The following is a 21,751-nucleotide window of genomic DNA, read 5'->3' on the forward strand; positions in this document are numbered from 1 at the left end:
TTCATTTGAACCTGCTCTCCTTAAATCTTCAACTAGTCTGCCCTCTGCAAAGGAATTCTCAGTCAGTCTTAGGAAATAGAAATTAAAATTGCTTCTGAATACTAATATCTATCCAATATGACATAGATCAGATTAATCCTTTTTTTTTTTTAATTTTAGAGAGAGAGCGCACACAGGCACATAGCGTGAGGGGGATAAGAGGGGAGGGAGAGGAGCAGAGAGAGAGAGAGAGAAAGAGAGAGAGTAAATCCCAGGCAGTCTCCACCCTCAGCATGGAGCCCAATGCTGGGCAAGATCCCATGACCCTGGGATCACGACCCAAGCTGAATTCAAGAGTCAGACACTCAACTGACTGAGCCATCCAGGTGCCCCGATCAGAGTAATCTTAATTAAGATCATGCCCAGTAGGGATCAAACTTTAGCCCACAGCATAAGATTAGTACACCTTAGATTACTAATAAGCATATTTAGAAATAATATAAAAACCAAAAGGGATTTTCTCTCCCTTATGTAGATTATGGGATACTGGGGAGGGAAACTGCTTTCCTCTCTCATAGTCAACAATATTTAGTAGTATATATAAAGTATTGTGCCAGTTAGATGCCAAAAATTCATCTAAAAAGTCATGATGTTGTCTTTAATGTTGTTATAATCTACATGGGAAGACAAAACTATTATACATAGAAACTACAGTGGTTATATAAACAGCAGATATTATAGGCATTGTATAGTAAAGGTTATCAACAGGGAGAGATCATTGTTGGTAGGATGGTCAAGGCCAGCTAAATAAGAGAATTCACAGTCTCGCAGTTTGAAAGGATCGCGAAATCATCTTGTCATAACCCATTTAGGGATTGACTAGTCGGCAGTCAGTTACCTCTAAAAATTGCACATTTAACATTTTTGGATGAGACTAAATCATAAAATATTTATTAATTTAGACTTGGGAGCTTTTTTGCTAGCTATTTATTGCCTTAAGAGGAACTCTAAATACTGTTAGGAATCCTTGGTATTCTTCTTTTGATAACCATTTAGTGTGAATTCTCTTCTTGATAGCTCCAGCTGGATGAATGCTGAAGGAACCATTCATTTTTATTGTTGAATGTGAGTTGTCTACAAGAATAAATATAGGATAGTTTTTTATTTCATCATTTCTTATTCAAGTAAAAAAATGTGTGTTTTGGAATTTTTTAATTATTTTTTCTGGATTCAATGAGGTATTCTGGGAGATGGGAAAGTGTAACTTTAAATTCCTTTGATTTATGCAGTAGTCCTGAAAAAGGAAAGGAAAAGCTACTGTTAAATTCTGATGGAGGGTGAATTCAGAAGGGAGGGACAGATGAGTAGAAATTTTGAAGGATAGCCAGAACATATAAGTTTAGTCTCTTTGAAACCACGGAAAAGTTATAGTTTTGTAAAAGCCACAGTAAATTCAGTTGAAAACCATTGTTTAGTGTAAATGATGACCAAATGTGAATTGGAGGTGAAGTTCCTGAAGTTAGATTTGTAACGGACCTACTGTGGTGGCCTTGTAGCAGTGGAAGGAGAATAGAAATATCCTCAGATATTTATACAATTCTGTAAAAGACCAACAATCCCCAGAGAATGCATGACATTTGGGATCTTGAAGAATAGTGCAGGAATTTGGAGGCAATTGGTATGGCCTGGAGCCTTTCTTGGCGTATGCTAGCAAATTTTGGAAAAAAAGTTCTCTTTCCAGATGTGTTACATGGGAGAATTTCTCATGAGTTGCTGGAATGAGGACAATAAGGAAAACTAGAAACTGATGTGTCCTTACCATCATTATGGACAGGCAAGAGGGCCAGTTCTTCAGAGACAGAGACTGGCAGTAAATTGTGTGAGAGAGAACTGAAAGCAGGGATCCTAGCAGAGCTGTCTTGAGGGCTCTAGATGTGTGTTTGACTATATAATTACAGACAAATATGAAAAGACTGTTTCAGTCGCACTTGGAATTTTATAATTGAACAAATATTATGCAGTATCAAAAGTCTTTTTTATGTCTCTTTAAAAAAAATTGTTTTAACGTTGATTTACTTTTGAGAGACAGAGAGAGAGAGAGAGACAGAGTGTGAGCGGGCAAGGGGCAGAGAGAGAGGGAGACACAGAATCGGAAGCAGGCTCCAGGCTCTGAGCTGTCCAGCGGGGCTCAAACTCGTGAACCACGAGATCACAACCTGAGCCAAAATCAAACGCCAAACCAACTGAGCCACCCAGGTGCCCCTATGTCTCTTCTTATATAAAATAAAAAATGTACGTTCTTGAGCATGGAAAAAGGTATGGAAAGACAGACCAACCACCACGCTGTTACCGTTGATTAGTAGAGGAAGAGTATAGACTGGTTCATTCCATGTGGACTCTGCAGCCAGACAGTCTGTTTCACTTATAATATGTGTGACTTTGGGGAGCTACCTAACCTCTTTGTGTCCATTTTTTCTTTCATAGAGTTGATAGGAAAATTAAATGAGGTAGTATGTGTAAAGTACATAGAATGGTGCCTGGCAAATGGCAGGTACTATATAAACGCCTTTTAGAATAAATACAGTAAAATAAGATCCTCTAATCTTGAACTAGTGGAGAAAATATAGAAAGTTACTCTTTAAATCTTCCTTCTTCATTTCTACTGAGGACTAAAAACGGCATAGAGATTAAACTTCTCTATTAGCATTATATTTGGTTTTTGACTATAGAAGTGAAACTGGAAAGTAGTTCCTTATATATTCAGAAATAGAACGATAAAATATGAGCAATATTCCAATCAAAAATTACAGTCATTCACAGTTCATTTAGTCCTGTGTAGTTAGTTAATTCTTGTTCTGCTTCATCTTGGGTTACTTGTCTCATGAACTCATCTGCTTTCAACTGGTATTCTAGAAATCCTCACTTTACTAGTTTTGCCTCAAAGTGATGTATCAGAATCCTATGCCCAAAAGGACCTGCCAAAGTCCTTATCCAAAGTTGGGTTCCAAGATTTCTTTTTGTAGATGAAGCATTCTAGCCTGTAGCTGATTGCACGTACTTTCAGGGAAACATCAGAAAAATATATGTAAATGACAAAAGATTTAAATTTGCTGTGTTTGATTTACTTTAAAAGTGGAAGATCTGGGGCTCCTGGTTGGCTCAGTCGGTTAAGCCTCCAACTTTGGATCAGGTCATGATCTCATGGTTCATGGGTTTGAGCCCCACATCAGGCTCTCTGTGCTGTCAGCTGGAGCCTGCTTCAAATTCTGTGTCTCCCTCTCTCTTTGTCCCTCTCCTGCTTGTGCTCTGTCTCTCTCCCTCTCCAAAATAAACATTAAAAACAATTTTAAAAGTGGAAGATCTAAGGAGAGTTTATTATGATAATAATATAAGTGAAATTTGGTTGTTTCTGTGGCATGGAAAATATAAAATTCAATTAAAAATTTTTAAATAAATATTTAGTCTAAAAACATAGATTAACCTTATTTCCAAAGAAGAGTATATATTACTTCTAATTCATAAAAATGGACACCATCTTTACTGATAAAAATATCTTCAGCTATAACACAATAATCCTGACATATCACAAAATATATCAAGTATATCAAGTAAAGAGATTCTATATGTCTGGAGTAGGTTCTAAACATCTGTATATGAATAAAACTTAGTGGATAAGTGATGTGGATCCCTAGTTGAAAACCACTGTTCTGGAAGATTTAACTTAAGTAAAGTTGCGGTTAACACTTTAAACACTAACAAATTATGATGACACTCTACTATTATCTAATATCAGGCAAAGCAGCACCAAGACTCTGGTGTCCATATCATTGACAGTTAGGATATTACAGTTTTCTAGGATCTTCTCATGCAGCAAACGATTTCTGAAACACCACATTTTACAAATTTAATCTAGGGAAGGCTAAGCATCTCTTCCGATTTGCTAACTCAGTAATAGTAACCTATCAACTAAACTTAAATATTTGTAGCACTTCTGTTTTTACACGGTGAAAGAAGAAGTCCTTTGTGATTGTCCAGGGTCTCTTTCAGAAATCTCAAGGACAGTTTGATGTGCAAAAGATATCATTTAGGATTCAATTTTAGGAAGGCAAAATATTGAAGATTGTTAAGAGATTTGAATATGTGGTTGAGATGGGTTCATGGTTATAGGGAAATAATACTTGGTTATCTATTTTTTTTAATGTTTATTTTGTTTATTTTTGATATGTAGAGAGAAGGTAGGAGAGGCAGAGAGAGGGAGACAGAGAGTCTGAAGCAGGCTCCCACCCTATCAGCACAGAGCCCAATGCGAGGCTTGAACTCCTGAACCATGAGGTCATGACCCGAGCTGAAGTCGGATGCTTAACAGACTGAGCCACCCAGGCACCCAATACTTGGTTATCTATTTAACCAAAGCAACAATAAACATGATTCTAAAGAAACCTCTTTCCTAGTGAGAGATTTTTTTTTTTTTAATAATCAAGGAGATAATAAAGTCAACATAAATCATAGAAGGTTTTTTGATTAAGACACAGAATCCTTACTATCTGGGCAGATAAGAGGGTACAAGAGGGTAAAGAATAATATTTTACAACCTCTTATTAAAAGCAGGCCAATATCCCCCCAAAATTTGCCATTAAAAAATTTTAATGCTTATTTATTTTTGAGACATAGAGTGTGAGCAGGGGAGGGGCAGAGAGAGAGGGAGACACAGAATCTGAAGCAGGCTCCAGGCTCTGAGCTGTCAGCACAAAGCCTGGTGCGGGGCTTGAACCCACGAACCATGAGATCATGACCTGAGCTGAAGTCGGACGCTGAACCGACTAAGCCACTTAGGTGACCCGAAAAATTTGCAATTTTTAACAGAGAATATAAATTATACTTTTGTATCAATATAATATCTGTTACTAAAGTTCTTTATGAAAATCTTATAAATAAGCCCGTCAAACCTTAGTTAGTTTTGACCACGACAAATACAATTTTTTTTCAAAACTTTGCCTAACATTTTTTATCCATACATATTTCAAAGTGGCAAAACTGAGTTCATTCATTAACAGATTTAAGTGTATGTAGCTTCTCTGTAGCATATTCTCTGTAGCAAATTTGTAGCAAAAAGTGTACAAATTTAAGTTATGTTTAGTAATTAGTTGTTTCCGTATACTTAGAAATGGTCCAGGTATCTAATGACTGCCCACTAACTAACTAAATTTAGTATTGGTGCAAGATTTTAAGTTACCTAAAGATGTTGGAAACTTTTTTTTTTTTAATTTTTTTTTTTTAACGTTTATTTATTTTTGAGACAGAGAGAGAGCGCATGAACAGGGGATGGGCAGAAAGAGAGAGAGACACAGAATCCGAAGCAGGCTCCAGGCTCTGAGCCATCAGCCCAGAGCCTGACGCGGGGATCGAACTCACGGACCGTGAGATCGTGACCTGAGTTGAAGTCGGACGCTTAACCGACTAAGCCACCCAGGCGCCCCTGGAAACTGTCTTTAAACATTTTTTTTTAATGTTTATTTATTTTTGAGAGACAGAGCATGCATGAGACGGGAAATGGCAGAGAGAGAGAGAGAGACAGAGAGAGACAGAGAGAGAGACAGAGAGAGAGAGAGACAGGGGATTCAAAATGGGCTTCATTCTGGTAGCAGAAAGCCCGATGTAGGGCTCAAACTCCCGGAATTGGGAGATCATGACCTGAGTGGAAATCGGACGCTTAACTGACTGAGCCACCCAAGCACCCCTGGAAGTTGTCTTGAAGCTGACATAATTACTGTTGAAATAAAATGTGTCAGAATAAGTTTTCAATTTGGATAAATACAGATTTACATTTTTCACAGTTTTAAACATTAAGTAGATACAGCACTAGTTTATTTGATCAGTAAGGTAAAAGTTTAGGAAGAACATAGTAGAATTAAAAAATCTCTGCATATGTTATACTTAATAATGGTATTAGAGAATAAATAGCTGTTTTTAATGAACCAAAATAAATAGTCTTATTTGCCAAAGATTTACCAATATTGTGTGAACTTGAATTCATGGAATATTTTGGAGTTCCCATAAGAATACCTTTTTTTTTTTTTCACACTGAAAGCATTAGATATTTAATTTCCTTAATTGCTAGGAGTTCAAGGACTGTTCTCTTTGTAGAAGTGCTTGTTTATCTCTGAGCCAATCAGAATAGAGCTACTTTAAGAGATAATCTAATTTGGTTTTACCATCTGGAGATAGGCAAATATACAGTCACACAATGAGAAGTACATTTCTAAATTACAGACATGTAAACACAGACACTTAAAGAGAGGAGGCTGGTTTAATGATGTACCTGAACAACTTATATTCAGAAGTTTTGAAGAGTTGGATGGCAAGCCCAGAATTTTATGATAACAGCATTTGAACTGGAGTTGGTGTCCTGTGATGCTTTGTTACCATTCTTTCTACCCTACCCTACCTGGAAGGAATTCTGTTCAGTGAGTTCTGGAATAGGACTTAAGTCAGTGGTTTCCAAATCTTTTGATAGTACATCCCTGATAGTAAAAAATATATAAATTTATTGATTTAGGTATTAACTTATATATAATATAGTAATATGTTAATATATAATTATATATTTACTATACTATAATGTAAATATTATAATATAATAAATATTTATTTAGAAATGAGTGCTACTATACTAATATACTATGACATTATAAAACATGCACACAAAATAGAAGTTAAAAAATTATCATATAATGAAATGAATTTTTAAAATAATTTTCATTTACTAACTGGAAAGAATTTCTTATAATTCTCATTAAGTCACTTTTTATTAGTATTTTTAAGGGAAAGCAATGGTAGAGAAAGGTGAACGTTCTTTACTTTGGAAAATCTTGGTTTAACATTTTGTAATATAGCAAAGACCATATAATAGGTTTTCCTTCTGATACTTGGTTTTTATGATTTTCATAGCTGAAAAAGATAACCTCACAAATATGTGCAAATGCAAATGGGAAAAGTGTGTGACTGGTTGTGCTTTTAAAATAATGACTTCCATTTTTCCACCTACCAGTTATGCAGATTGTTGTTGTTTTATTCATCCTGTATCTTTTGTGCCTAGGTAAGTGCCCTGGCACACAGAATAATATTTGTTGAATGATTGTTGGTTTTTCAAACCTAGTAAAATCTTAATTCTTAGGTTGGCTCTGTCTTCCTGCCTTCTCCCCCCTTCCCTATTTGGAAAGAGCTTCCTATGGATTCATTTTTTGCATAATCAGATATGCTTAAAGTACTAATATGGATTGCTTACATTTTTTTATTGTAAGGAGAATACATGCTCATTTTAGAAAATATAGAAAATAACATGTAATTTCATCACATGGAATTTTGCAACCCACAGATAGCTTTGGCAATGTATATATTTTCAATATTTATTTATCTTGAGAGAGCGAGAGAGAGAGTGTGTGTATGCAGAGGAGAGACAGAGAGAGGGAGAGAGAATCCCAAGCAGGCTCCTTGCTGTCAGTGCAGAGCCTGATTGTGGGGCTTGAACTCATGAATTGTGAGATCATGACCCAAACAAAATCAGGAGTCGGATGCTTAACTGACCGAGCCACCCAGGTGCCCCCAATATTGTTTTTTTTAAACAATAATTTTTAAATAAATATGGGTAGTACAATGTGTATACTGTTTTGTATGTAGGTTTTTATCTTTAAAATATGTTAGAAGTATTTCTTCACTTGACTAAATATTTTTTTGAAACCATTTTTAAGTGACTGTGTCATCATTATCTATGTGCCACAGTTTATTGAGCCATTTCTCTACTACTGGATATTTAAATTATCACCAATCCAAATATTAGGGCCAATGGCAGCTCTTTCAAAGATCTTATATATATTGCCTTGTTGTAAAAAACAGAATCTTAATCTCACTCTAAAGCTATGATTTTGATTTAAAATATCTCTGATGGCTCTAATTAAGATGGACTAAATAAAATCACTTTTTAAACCTTGAGACTATCTGCTTTTACTTTATTTTTATTAAAGTTTTTAAAGTTTGTTTTTGAGAGAGAGAGAGAGAGAGAGAGAGAGAGAGAGAGAGAGAGCATTGAGTTGGGGAGGGGCAGAGAGAGGGGAACAGAAGATCCTAAGCGGGCTCCATGCTGACAGCAACGAGAATGATGTGGAACTTGAACTCACAAACTGTGAGATCATGACCTGAGCCAAAGTCTGACCCTTAACCAACTGAACCACCCATGGGTCCTTGATTTTACTTTATTATATTCTATTGAATTTATTCATAACCCAGAAATAAATCATGGGTTTTGAGAGAGCCAGTGAATTACAAACTTTGAAAAAATGGCAGTTACCTCCTGTTGAAATTTTATTTACTTTTTTCTGATTCGAACACTAATAAAGAAGATATATATGAAAATGTAGTGTTGTGCCTCCTTTCTGGACTGTATCCAAATATTTAAGCAGGTCATACTTAAATAGCAAATTATCAGGCACCTGAGTGGCTCAGCTAAGGTAAGTGTCTGACTCTTGATTTCAGCTCAGTCCAAGATCCCAGGGTTTCAGTTCGTGGGATTAAAGCCCTGCAGAGGGCTTTGTGCTGACACAGTCTGCTCAGGATTCTCTCTTTCCTTCTCTCTCTCCCCCACTTGTGCTCTCTCTCTCTCTTTCTCAAAATAAATAAACATTTAAATAGCAAATTATTATCACTATTTACATTCCTATAATATGAGATAATAAGGTTAGAGCTTTTTCTTTTTTTTTTTTTAAGTTTTTTTTTTTTTTTCCAACGTTTATTTATTTTTGGGACAGAGAGAGACAGAGCATGAACGGGGGAGGGGCAGAGAGAGAGGGAGACTCAGAATCGGAAACAGGCTCCAGGCTCTGAGCCATCAGAGCCCAGAGCCATCAGCCCAGAGTTCGCGGGGCTCGAACTCACAGACCGCGAGATCGTGACCTGGCTGAAGTCAGACACTTAACCGACTGCGCCATCCAGGCGCCCCTATTAGAGCTTTTTCTAAAATTTTTGTTCATTTATGAGCTAGGGGCAAATGAAAGGTAATTTAGCACATTAAACTCAACTCAAAGAACCTTGGTTACATTGAATAATGCTTACTTTTTTATATTAATAAACATTTATTAAACATTGACAGATAATGTAGTCTTTAATGATCTCTAACTTAGACCTCCTTGGACTTTTGGCTTTTTAGAAAATTTTAAAATCACTCTAATTTTCTTTGGTTAACAAAGAGCTTTCACACTTGCTTTATTTCTTTTATCCCTTAAAAAATTTATGTGGTTAATGTTTATATGATATGTGATCTAATATTTATTAGTTTTTTAAACAACTAAGATATAATATATGCAGATGAAAAATATTACAAGCCACTATTTCGTTCCTTTAACTGCTCTATACACAATCTCATTTAACTTTTACAGTAACCTTGTGAGGTTGGTATCAACTCATTTTTGTAAAGGTAAAAACTGATGCAGTGAAAGTTAAATTACTTAATCTAAGTCACATACCTAGTAAGTGGTACAGCTAGAATTCAGACCCATGTTTAACTGATTTCCTGTACTTCTTTTACTATGTACTAAGTTCTCCAAATATCTAGTATTTTTTACTATTTAAAAACCTATATTGTTTGCTGATATTTCTTCTCTGTGATTCTTGTTATTTGGACACTTACGGAGACATAAGGAGAAGACACATAGGGAAAAGATTGAGGCTACCTGCTTTCCAGGGATATTACTGCTTTAATAGTTAAACAGGCACTGCTTTATCCGATTATGAACGTTTCTTATGTTTTCTCAGTGTGGAGTCTATGCTTCTGCCAATCTTTAGTGCTTTTGGAGTGTGCCTAAAATATGTGATGTTTTGTTTTCTAGCTACATTAGTTATATTTCTTAAATTTCGGGTTATTTTGCTTTACTAAATCTAAGTCTTTATACTGTTAATGAAACTTTACTCATTCAAGTTTGGACTTATTTCTGAGATTTCCATTGACTGCAGAATAGTTACAAGTTACAGAGACCTGCCATCAAGGCTTTCCCCAGCCTATTCCAGCCTATCATCTCATTTTTATAAAGGTAAAATGAGCCTATCACTCTAATCTCGCCCTCTGCTCCTTTACTCAAATATTCTCTTCCTACCAAGGTTGTCCTGTGAGCATATCAGGACCTTAGTTTACCTATATTTTTTCCTTGTACTTACAACCCAGCACTACATTTAAATCCCAGATCAACTGCCACCTTCTTTGTATAGGTTTTTGGTGTCTTCAGTTAGCTTTCTTTACAAGCTTTATTTTGAGGGGTGCCTGGGTGGCTCAGTTGGTTAAGCATCCGACTTTGGCTCAAGTCATGATCTCACAGTTTGTGGGTTTGAGCCCCACATTGGTTTCTGTGCTGACAGTTCTGAAGCCTGGAGCCAGCTTCGGATTCTGTGTCTCCCTCCCTCCACCCCTCCCCTGCTCATGTTCTGTCTCTCTCAAAAATAAATATTAAAAAAAATTTTTTAAGCTTTATTTTGAAATAATTATAGAATTAACAGAAAATTGCAAAGATAGTTTAAAGAGTCCTGTGCACCCTTCATCCCAGTTTTCCCCAGCGGCCATATCTTACACAATTATGGTAAAATATCAAAACAAGGAAATTGACATTGATACAGTGTATTTTTGTGTGTATGTGTTATTTTAGCACTTGTGTAGTGGATTTCTATTAAGTATTGTCACAGTCAATATATAGAATTATTCCATCACTGCAAAGATCTATTGGTATCACAGTTTACCAATTAAAGTGTAGAAATCTTACCTCTGTTGTCTCTTTACCCTCTTCTGTTGATAATATAATTGTCTTAATTTTTCCTATGTATATTGAAATCTATGCCACACAATATTATACTTTTGCTTTAATCATATAATTTAGAAACCTCAGGAGGAGTAAGAAAGCCTATTGTATTGGCTCATACTTTTTTTCCTCTTTTTATTATTTCTTATTCCTTGCTGATGTTCTAAGATTCATTCGTCATTTCCTTTCTATTTGGAGAACATCTTTTAGCCATTCTTTAGGGTAGGTCTGTGGGTGACAAATTCTTTTAGTTTTCCTTCATTTTGGATGTCTTGAGACATTCTAATGAAGATATCTAAGATATGTTTTATTTCTCCTTTAGTCCTGAAGGATAATTTTGTTGGGTATAAAATTTGGGGTTGACAGTTCTTTTCTTCTAGCACTGGAAAGATATTGCATCATTTCCTTTGGTTTTCCATTGTCTCTGATGAAATAGCTACTATCACTTGAATTTATTCCGCCCTATAAGTAAGATACCATTTTCCTCTGGGTGCTTTGAACACTGTTTTCATTGTCTTTAGTTTTCAGAAGTTTAATTATGATGTGTTTTGGTGTAGATTTCTTTGGGTTTATCTTGTTTGGAGTTGACTCAGCTTCTTGAATCTGACTTCCTACTGGGCCTTCTCTGACACTACCGTGGTCTCACTGCTACTTTATGGGGGTTGGAAGCCAGGATCCCCACATGATCTCCACTGACACTCTATTGAGGGGTCTTATTAGTTGCCTGATGAGGGTGGAAATCTGGGCTTCCCACCCAGCCTTTTCTGATGGGGTAGGGGTGGGGTTTACATTTTTTCCATATGATGTTTGGCTGGAGTGGGATGGTTACTATCTAAAAGTTTGCTGTACTGCTAGGTTGCCCCTTTCCAGTCTTTTGGCTGGAGAGAAGGTGCTTTTCTTTGACCTTGTCTGCTTTTGTTGGCTGTACCTGGGGGTTAGTCTTATACCTACTCTGGCATATAAAAAACCAAAAAGGAAAAACAAAACAAAACAACAACAACCCATCAGGCAACTCATCACCTGATGTTCCTTGGTTTCTGAGGTCCCTCTCCTCCCTTAGTGGGCTAGTGTGGTGCCCTGTCCATATCTCCATCACTGCACTTAGTCTGCAGTGCAGTGATTTGTTTTTGTTGGTCTTGCCCACCCAGTTGGGATCTTTGAGGGTAGAAACCATGTAACATTGATATTTATATAGAGCATTAATAAAGTGCCTGACACACAGTGGATGTTTGTAAGATTGAACTAATTGTTATATATTCATCTTTTTATTTCTAATATTAACCAATGTATGTGTAATATACTTGTTGCTGTCTAAATACATGTTAAATGAATTCATTTGTTAGTATGAAGCTGTGCAGTGTTTTTCATTGCATAATGAACAGAAGGACGTGGGAAAGTTCTTTGCTAAACAGCCTATCTTTGAAATATTTTATTTATTCATCTAAATATCTGGAATCAGTAATTAGAAGGTAAGTAAAATGCTTTTTATAAAGTATTTCACTGGAAGCATGGTATGTTGGATGTAATGGTTCACATCTTGCTTCTGCTTTGCTGAGTGATACTGGACCAGTAATATATATGTGTGTATATATACACACACACACACACACACACACACACACACATACACATACACATAACTTTGAATTTTGGTTTTCTCACCTGAAAATACTGGCAGTTAATGCTGATAGTCTCTATGGGCCATTGTGAATACATTAGAAATCACTGGGCTATCATCAGTACTTTTATAAATGTTTACCTTTTGTCCTGATCCATTCTTGATATATTTTCCCAAACTCTGCTTTTTCTTATTTTTATTAAAATTTTTTTTTATAATCTTTATTCATTTTTGAGAGACAGCGAGAGACAGAGCACAAGCAGGGGTGGGGCAGAGAGAGAGGGAGACACAGAATCCAGAGCAGGCTCCAGGCTCTGACCTGTCAGCACAGAGCCTGACACGGAGCTTGAACTCATGAACTGTGAGATCATGACCTGAACTGAAGTTGAATGCCCAACTGACTGAGCCACCCAAGTACCCCTAAACTGCCTTTTTTCTTTTTTTTTTTTTTAATATGAAATTTATTGTCCAGTTGGTTTCCATACAACACCCAGTGCTCATCCCAATAGGTGCCCTCCTCAATGCCCCTCACCCACCCTCCCCTCCCTCCCACCCCCCATCAACCCTCAGTTCTCAATTTTTTAAAAGTCTCATGTTTTGTCTCCCTCCCTCTCTAACCTTTTTTTTCCCCTTCCCCTCCCCCATGGTTTTCTGTTAAGTTTCTCAGGATCCACATAGGAGTTGCTTTTTCTTATGGTGACTGGTTCATGTTACTGGGTTTATTTATGGTCTCTTGGGAATCACTTAGCCTAGGTTTTTTGGTGATTCTTTCTGTTTTGTAAGTAGGCTAATTCTTGCCTCTGACCTTGTATTGGTTTTTGGTTTTTGGATTTGAGGGGTGTGTGTGTGTGTGTGTGTGTGTGTGTGTGTGTGTGTGTGTGACTTTTCTCCCTCTGGCTTTGATGATGTCAGGACTTCTTATTCTTGTAGTCTTAATAGCACCCTTGCCATCATAATAGTCCTGCCAGATTGTGCTTTCTCACTCTTTAAATCTGGTAAAAAATGTGTACTTCGTTGTTGCACCCCCTGTATTTTTGAATACTTGGCGTGTAAAACCCTGAAAAAAAATCCTTACACATTTGTTACACAGCTGTAATCTACTAGTGTTATAAGTGCTTTGCACTGACTATTTAATCTCTGTCACATCTTTATGATTTCCATTGGGTAGGATGAAAAAATGAGAGGATTAGCTTTGCACTCCCCAAATTTCTCAGTTAAGAAGGAAGAAAATGTGCTTAACTTTCCATTCTGTGCTTACTTTGTATTCTTTGCAAGTGACATTATCTAAGAGTGAATTTTTTACCATAGTAGTTCTAACTGTTTTTGTTGACTGTCATTTCCATTTTTATTTATACTAAAATACATATGAATCAGTTTATAATAGAGATTATGGGTAGATTCAAGCAGCTTGTTCTAGCTCTAGCACATGAAGAAGAATGTTGTGGCTGTATTTGGTTCTAGTTTTGCTCCCGACTGGTCTATGACTTTAGTGAAGTCATTTAAACTTCGTGAATGTATTTTTCCAACCATCATCTGAAATGGTTACCTCCTAGAATAAATTGAAATTAGGAGAATGACTAGCAGGATCCACAATTCTGTGAATACTTGCTAAATACTTGGTAAGAAGTTAACTGACTTTTTAGATCTTTGATGGTAGATTCTAGTTATAAACCTTTAGGCTCAGTCTTCTCCTACAGTTGACTTTGTATTCTATTTGCATTTTAACCTTATTCTTTACACTTACCTGCTTTTCCTTTAGCTTTATCTCAGCCCCACTCTTCTTCTCATGACACCAAAATGATTGCTTCTGTGATTTTCTCCCCTTCCACAATTGTGAGAGTATAAAAATCCAAGGGATAGAGAGAAAGAAGACAGGATAGCAACCTCTGCCTCACCTTTTATCTTTTGAGAATACTTTAGCTGACTTAAGTTGCCTACCTGTTTGTTGACCTTTGTGGGTCTTGCATGGACATGATCAGACTGTAGGCAGCTAATTATCAATTCACACAATATGTTTTTTGGGATCATATGTTTTTTTGTTTATCAGAAACAGAAGTAAAAGTTGAGAACATGGTTTTCTAAGTCCAATTTCAGTTGTCGGTATTTGGAATAGTTTGTTACCCACATCTTTGCTTTTGATGGTGCTCTTGGCCTGAGAACACTGTGACCATTTCAGTATTCCACTGTTTTTTAAAGTTTCCCAAGGGCTACATTATTGGGGACTTTCCTTATGTGAAACATAAAAGTGTTGTTGTTGTTGTTGTTTAAATTGCGACCATATTTTTTTATTAAAATCTGTTGCAATTCCACTGAACACTAAGGCCGAGATTTTTCCAAACATTTGCCTTGAGCTGTTGTTTCTATTTTTAATTTTATGGAAACTAACTTTTTTTTTCTGATTATAAAAATAATATATGTTCATTCTAGAGAACTTAGAAAATGCTAAGAGGTACAATGAAGAAATATATATCATTAGTGATGTATCATCTAGGAAGAAGTTGTTAACACTTTAATACATATTATTTTTTAAGGATATACAAGCACATATATTTATTTATTAACAACATTGGCATCATATTTATAAATGGATTATTGGACATAGTTTAGTATTTATATTTTCATTTGTTATTAAATACTTAATGCAGTCAAATATGTAATGTATGTAAATTATAAAGCATGAAAATAAGATAAACATCTTTGTACTGCTTTCCAGGCTAAGGTAGATGTCATCAACAACTTTGAAACCCTTTGAGTTGCTCTGCTTCATTATATTCCTATTTCCTCCTTCATCAGAGATAACCAGTAATGCTACATTTTGTATATATCATTTACTTCTGTTTTTTGTAGTTCTGTGTGTAACCACAGCTAATATATTATTTAGTTTTCCTTGTTATTTGGTCTTGATAAAAAAGGTAACAGATCTTGGGTTTGCATTTTACACTGAACACTATGTTACTACAAATCGTCCATTTCTTGGTGGCTCTTTTATTTTCATTGCTCTAGAAAAGTAGTAGGATGTACTTCACCATTCAACTAAAGGTGGATACTGGAAGATGGCAAGTTTGGTGACCTTGAAAGTAGTATAGTATGGTTTGGTATGTAAGATTATATATATAATGGTTATGCATGTGCATATTATATTGTACATATTATCACTGTTTTACTTAAATTGAAGCTGTGTTATATTCGGTGTTTGATTCTAATTATAAGATTGTTTTTATCTCTAGTAATGCTTTTGCTTGATATTTCGTGTAATATTTAAAAAAAATTATACTGGCTTTTCTTGTTGTCAGTAGTATTTTCATGGTGCAATATTTATTTTTACTTTTTTTGAAAATAAGTTTTTAGATTTGTCTCTTTAAATAGCATATCCTTTATCAACATTTACTAATGGGCATTCAATCTACATTTTTCATCTGCTACTGATGGTATTTGAAATTTCATCTATCTTCCGAACTTGAGTTTTTAAAAATTATTCCACCCCCTATCTCTCAAACTCTCTTTCGTCTTTTGAGAGTTAAATACACTTTCTGTTCTTTGTGTAGTTAGCCTAGAAACACCCTTAACTTAGACAAGTCTGAAGTTAATCAAAAACCTTTCTCTCCACCTGGATAGAGACCTTACATTATCTAAATTCCATTCATCTCCCACCTGATCTGTGATATCATTATTTTATACTTCATTAAAAAAAATTTTTTTTTAATGTTTATTCAGTTGAGAGAGACAGAGCACTAGCGGGGGAGGGGCAGAGAGAGGGTGACACAGAATCCAAAGCAGGCTACAGGCTCTGAGCTGCCAGCACAGACCCGACTTGGGGCTTGAACCCACCAACCATGAGATCATGACCTGAGCCACAGTCAGCCTCTCAACTGACTGAGCTACCCAGACACCCCAATACTTCATTCTCTTTTTAGTTGTACCAGACATTATTATTACATACAATCAATGCTAGTTTATATTTGCCGCATTTTAGCTCTTTATTCCTTCTTTCCCTTGATCTCAGACCTTCCATTTGAGATTACTTCCCTTCTGCATGAAGTATGTCCTTTATAATTTCCATTGATAGAAGTCTGTCTTTAACATTTTCAGTTTTTCCCCTTATTTAGTTTGAAAATTTTTTTTATTTCACCCTTATTCTTAAAAGTAGGTATGTAATTCTGGGCTTGCAGTTCTTTTCTTCAGTACATTACATATTATTTCACTGTGTTCTAGCTTCTATTTTTGATGCTTTTAAGTTAGCTGTCAGTCTGGGTGCCATTTTGAATTTAATTTATCCCTTCTCCCACCATGTGATTTTAAAATTTTTTCCAAGTCTTTGGTTTTCAGCAGCTTCATTGCGATTATATTTGTAAGTAGATTTTTTTTTACAAATTTATACTATTGGTTTGTTGTATATCTTAAATCTATGGATTGGTGTCTTTAATCAATTCCAGAAAATTCTCAGTTATTCGTTCTTTAAATATTGCCTTTGCCTCAATCTCTCTGCATTCTCTTTATGGAACTTTAAACGTATATTAGATTCATTTCATACTAAACTGCTTGTTATTATCTGCTCTATATTTTTCACCCATTTCTCTCTGGCTTCATTCTGTATAATTTCTGATCTATTTTCCACTTAACATTCTTATTTCTACTGTGTTCCATCTATCAATGGTATTCATAAAATTTTGAATTTCAGTTTTTTTCTTTTCTAGTTTCCATTGTTTCCCTAAATCTGGAATCTCTCCTCTCTCTCTCTCTCTCTCTCTCTCTCTCTTTCTCTCTCCCTCTCTGTCCATCTCTGGCTCTCTCTGTCACTTGTTTCTTATTTCTGGGAGGTATTTTCAATAATTTTATTTTTTCAAACAGTGTAAGAAGAGTTGTAATGTCTGTGTTTGTTCATTGTAAGACCTGAAGTCTTTATGGGTGTTTTTCTTTTTGTCCACACTCATGGATCTTGATTTTCTTTTGTGCCTGCCTTTCTTTGACTCTGACTTGGCTAGTGTCCCTTGAGGCCTGGGATGAAAGTTCCTTTCTCCCAAGATATTTTGTTTATTTCTGTCAGGTACCTTAGAGCACTGCTAATAAGGGACTGTCTTAAACCAAACTCATGTGGTCCATCCAGGCCTGGGTTCCAAAGGTTTGTGAGCCTGAGACTTAACTTCTGCCCTCCTCACTCTTTCAGGTTTCCAAAATGAACCCAAGTTTGAAGTTTCTGGAATTGTAACTGGCAAATGCCCTCAGTTCACCTTTAGCTTTGGTGCTGTAAGTGTTCTTACTTCTTTGGGTGTAAGTTTTCTCCAGGAATTTGTCTCCATGGTTCACAGTAGCTTATTAGCATTTCAGTGCTTTTGACTTGGCTTGATGTTTATAATATTTTATCTAACATTTTTGTTTGTTTTAAGCAGAAATGTTGGTTTGAGTAACCTAGCTCTCCATTATTAGAATTTCTGTTGTGATTTGATGTTGTTAGTGCTGACTCAGTTTCTTTGGAACTTTATTTATGGGTTCTGTAGTCTTTCTGAGAAAAGTTGTAGTGCCTTCAGTCAGGTGCTTGTAGGGTGGGGGACACTGATCGCATGAGTCCAATTTTAACTAAATTTTCAACTTGGTATTTTTTGAGTCCCAGACCCATATGCAGGCTGTTCAGTGGCCACAAATGCTCAGGGTAACTCGCCTTCTTACCCCTGTCCCCTGCCCTGCTCTCCTCTTTTTGAAGAGTCATTGTGGAAGCAGGCTTGTGTCTATGCCATGTGATTTTGTGGGATATGTATTTCTCTAGTTCAGTTTTTATTATGTGTCTAGCCCTTTGTTGTTACTGCTTTTTTACTGCATCTCTACTTTGATTCCTTGCCCTGCATGAGCCAGAGGCTTTATTTCTTGTCCCCCTTGTGTATTCATTAAAAATGAAGTTGTAGGCCAAGTATTGGCAAACTTTTTCTGTAAAGGGCCAGATAGAAAATGTTTTAGATTTTTAGTAGTTGCAAAGAACTACTCAGCTCTGCTGTTGTGATATGAAAGCAGTTGTAGATAGTTCTTAAATGACGAGCATGGCTGTTCAAAAAACTTTATTGACACTACAATTTGAATTTCACATAATTCCATTTGTTAAGGTTTTTCTTTTTTCTTTTCAACCACTAAAATTTTAAAAAACGTTCTTGCTTATGACTATAAGCTGGATTTGGCTTGTGGACCAAGTTTTTCCGACTCATGTTTTAGGTTATTAAGATATCTTTCCTCCTTGCTGCTGTCATTCTTGGCCCTTTTAGAATTTTTCTCACTTCCATGCAAGCTTAAGCTTAATATTCATTTTAATACAAGATTGAAAGAATATTTTTTATTTTATCTAGGATTTTTAGGTGTTTTGCAATGTTAGGATTTCAGGATATGTATCTCCAGACTCATATTTACTTCATCATTTCATATTAAGTAATATATAGTAAAATATAAAAGAAATGACAGAACATTTCCTTTTTCAGATTTTATGATCCTTCCTGATCCATATTATATTCTTTGTTTTTACATAACTGTAAGAGCTTATGCATGCTGTTTTGTTCTATATTCTCATTTAACGTTCCTTGGATATTTATGCATCCCTGCAATCTCCCTATTTATTACTTAATAAATATGTAATATTCTTTGTTTTACTATTATAATTCTAGGTTACTTTAGTTTTTTCTTCAGCACTTAAACATGTCATTCCATTGTTTTCTGCTTCCATTGTTTCTGATAAGAGAGATCCATTGTATTCTAATTGTTCTTTGTCTGAATGTCATGCATATCATTCTTCTAGCTGTTCTCAATATTTTTCTTTATTGTTGAGTTGTACAGTTTACAGGTGAGGGCTTGTGGGGTACTTGTATATCAGTTTTTAGCCTTCTTGGAGTTTACTGAGCTTCTTGGTCTGTGGTTTGAAATCTTTCATTAGTTTGGGGGAATTCTTATTCATATCTCTTAAATTTTTCCCCCCTATATTGTGTCTCTCTTCCTTCTAAGAATCCAGTTATACATCTGTCGTACTGTGAGAAATGGACTCATTAATCTCTGATCCTTTTTCTGTACTTTCATAGTTTGATTTCATTAATGCTTTCCTCTAGTTTATTCAGTCTGCTTCTAAGAACATCCAATAAATCCTCATTTCAGATACTGTATTTTTCAGTACTAGAATTTCTGTTTGATTATTTTTTGAATTTTTATTTCTCTGCTGAAATTGTCTACATGTTCTCTCTCATTTCTTCCAGTTTTATAAATTCTTTACATATTTATAGTAAGTATTTTAAATTTTTTGTCTGCTAATTTGGACAACTAGGTCATCTATGGGTCTACTTCTATTGCTGTTAAGTTCTCCTGATTCTGAGTTACATTGTTCTGCTTCTTTCCATGTCTCAATTTTTGATTCCTTTGCTCTTCCAACAGAGTTTTGAGAACTAAGCACTTAAGGCTGTAGATTTCCCTTTGTTTTCCAATACCCTTTCTGTCTTCCCATATGTTGCTTACTTGGTTATGGACCTGTGAGCAGAGGTGGACTATGAGGGGGTGATCGGAAAGTAGGAATAACTAGGTTTGTGTTTGGACATCTCTAGATTTCAGTCTCCCATACCAGCCCAAGGGTTGGTATTAAATATTTGACTGGTTTCTCCTTGTTCCAACATTTTTTTTTTTTTAAATCTATGGTAGGATTATTCCTTTCTCACCTGTGACCCAGACTTGGCAGCTGTCTCCAGTGAAGATAATGGATGTCATTTTCTGTTAACATCGAGAAGGGCTTGTTTCCTTCTGGTACTTTGTTCATTTAGATTTTTGTTCCATTCATACCTCATGTGTAATAAGAAATATATTTACTTTTTGATATGTATTTTCATTGTTGTTATTGGTGTGGTGAGAGCAATGGTCTACTGTGATTTCTACAGCATAATTAGAACCAAATATCCTTTTTCTTTGAATTTAGGGTTTTTAAAATTTAAAGTTTAGTTTTTAAAAATTTCTTTCAGCTTTTACATTCATTGCTGAAATATTAGCGTGGAGGGAAAGTAGGTTGAAATCTCATGGCTACTGTGTGTGCATGGGTAGGCAATAAAAGAAATGATAAAGAATCTTTGTTTCAGTAATGCTTGTGTGCATATATGACTATTTTGGGGCGGAGGGATGGGGTTGGATATAGGAAGAATAATTAGGCTACTGATGACCATTAACATTAAGACATACATAGGTCTTTTAGTTAGTTTAATAAACTACTCACTGATTTCTAAGATCAGGGATTTTTCACCCCTCACAAGAAAGACTTTCTGGAATTTAATTATCTTTAGTATCTGGAAGTCTTGCTATACTTTATTGTTTGTCCCTTAATCTCTCCTTTTTACACTTAACATCCTTTTAATATCTTCTTTGTGATGGTACTGAGTACCTTATTAAGTTCTCAAGGGGTTTTAAAGTTCCTTAAAGCTTTGAATCTTTATGTACTGAATATTAATACTCCATTCTGAGACTCATAAAGCTAAGAGTTCAGGGTAGAATTGTTAGAATCTTGTATTTTGTTTTCTGTTTTCATTTATTTAGCACTGTGCATTCTGGTCTAAACAGCATTGTTTAGTTCATTTAAACTTATTTTTGAAGATGACCTTTCATATTTGCTGAATTTATATGGAATGACCATTCCTTCAAACATTCCATTCATTGTGACTCATTTCCTTAATGTCTTTTTTTTTTTCCACTTTAAATTGGGATCATGTGCTGGCTTTTTGTTTTTTTAACATATGTATCCCTCTTTTCTTTACAATAGGCACTTTTTCAGCCTTACTGAGGTATAATTGATAAATAAAACTATAAACCATTTAAGTGTACAGTGTGATGATTTGATATACGTATACTTTGCGAAATGATTTCCCCCCTCGAGTTAACGAACACATCTGTCACCTCACAGATTTACCCTTTTTTTTGTTGTTGGGAACATTTAAATTCTGTTTTTTGCTTAAAAGCAAATTTCAATTATACAATACACTGTATATAATCACCCTGCTATACATTAGATCCTCAAACTTTATCTTATAAATGAAAGTTTGTACCTTTTTAACAACCTCTCCCTATTTCCCTCATCCCCTACCCGCCATCCTCTGGCAGCTACTTTTCTACTCTGTTTCTTGAGTTTGACTTTCTTTGTTTTTAGATTATGCATATAAGTAATACTAACACGTGGGCATTTAATTGACTTAATGTGTTTCCCAACATCTTAGAAAAGTTATTTATATAAAAAGTTTTTTGAACTTAGAAGAAGATTTATCATGTTATTAATTGTCCAGTTACCATGTAAACCTCATTAAAAAGGGGGACTGATTTTTCCTAT

General features: G+C 35.3%; 1 protein-coding gene across 9 annotated transcripts in view; it reads left to right on the forward strand.

Annotated features, from left to right (window-relative positions):
* The window catches only part of EXOC6B (exocyst complex component 6B), a 616,421-nt gene that overhangs the window by 192,579 nt on the left and 402,091 nt on the right, over nucleotides 1-21,751 (forward strand). The gene's annotated exons all lie outside the window — the stretch shown is intronic.

The sequence above is a fragment of the Herpailurus yagouaroundi genome, unplaced genomic scaffold (assembly GCF_014898765.1).
Source record: "Herpailurus yagouaroundi ecotype Mexico unplaced genomic scaffold, PumYag 221, whole genome shotgun sequence".
Lineage (NCBI taxonomy): Eukaryota > Metazoa > Chordata > Mammalia > Carnivora > Felidae > Herpailurus > Herpailurus yagouaroundi.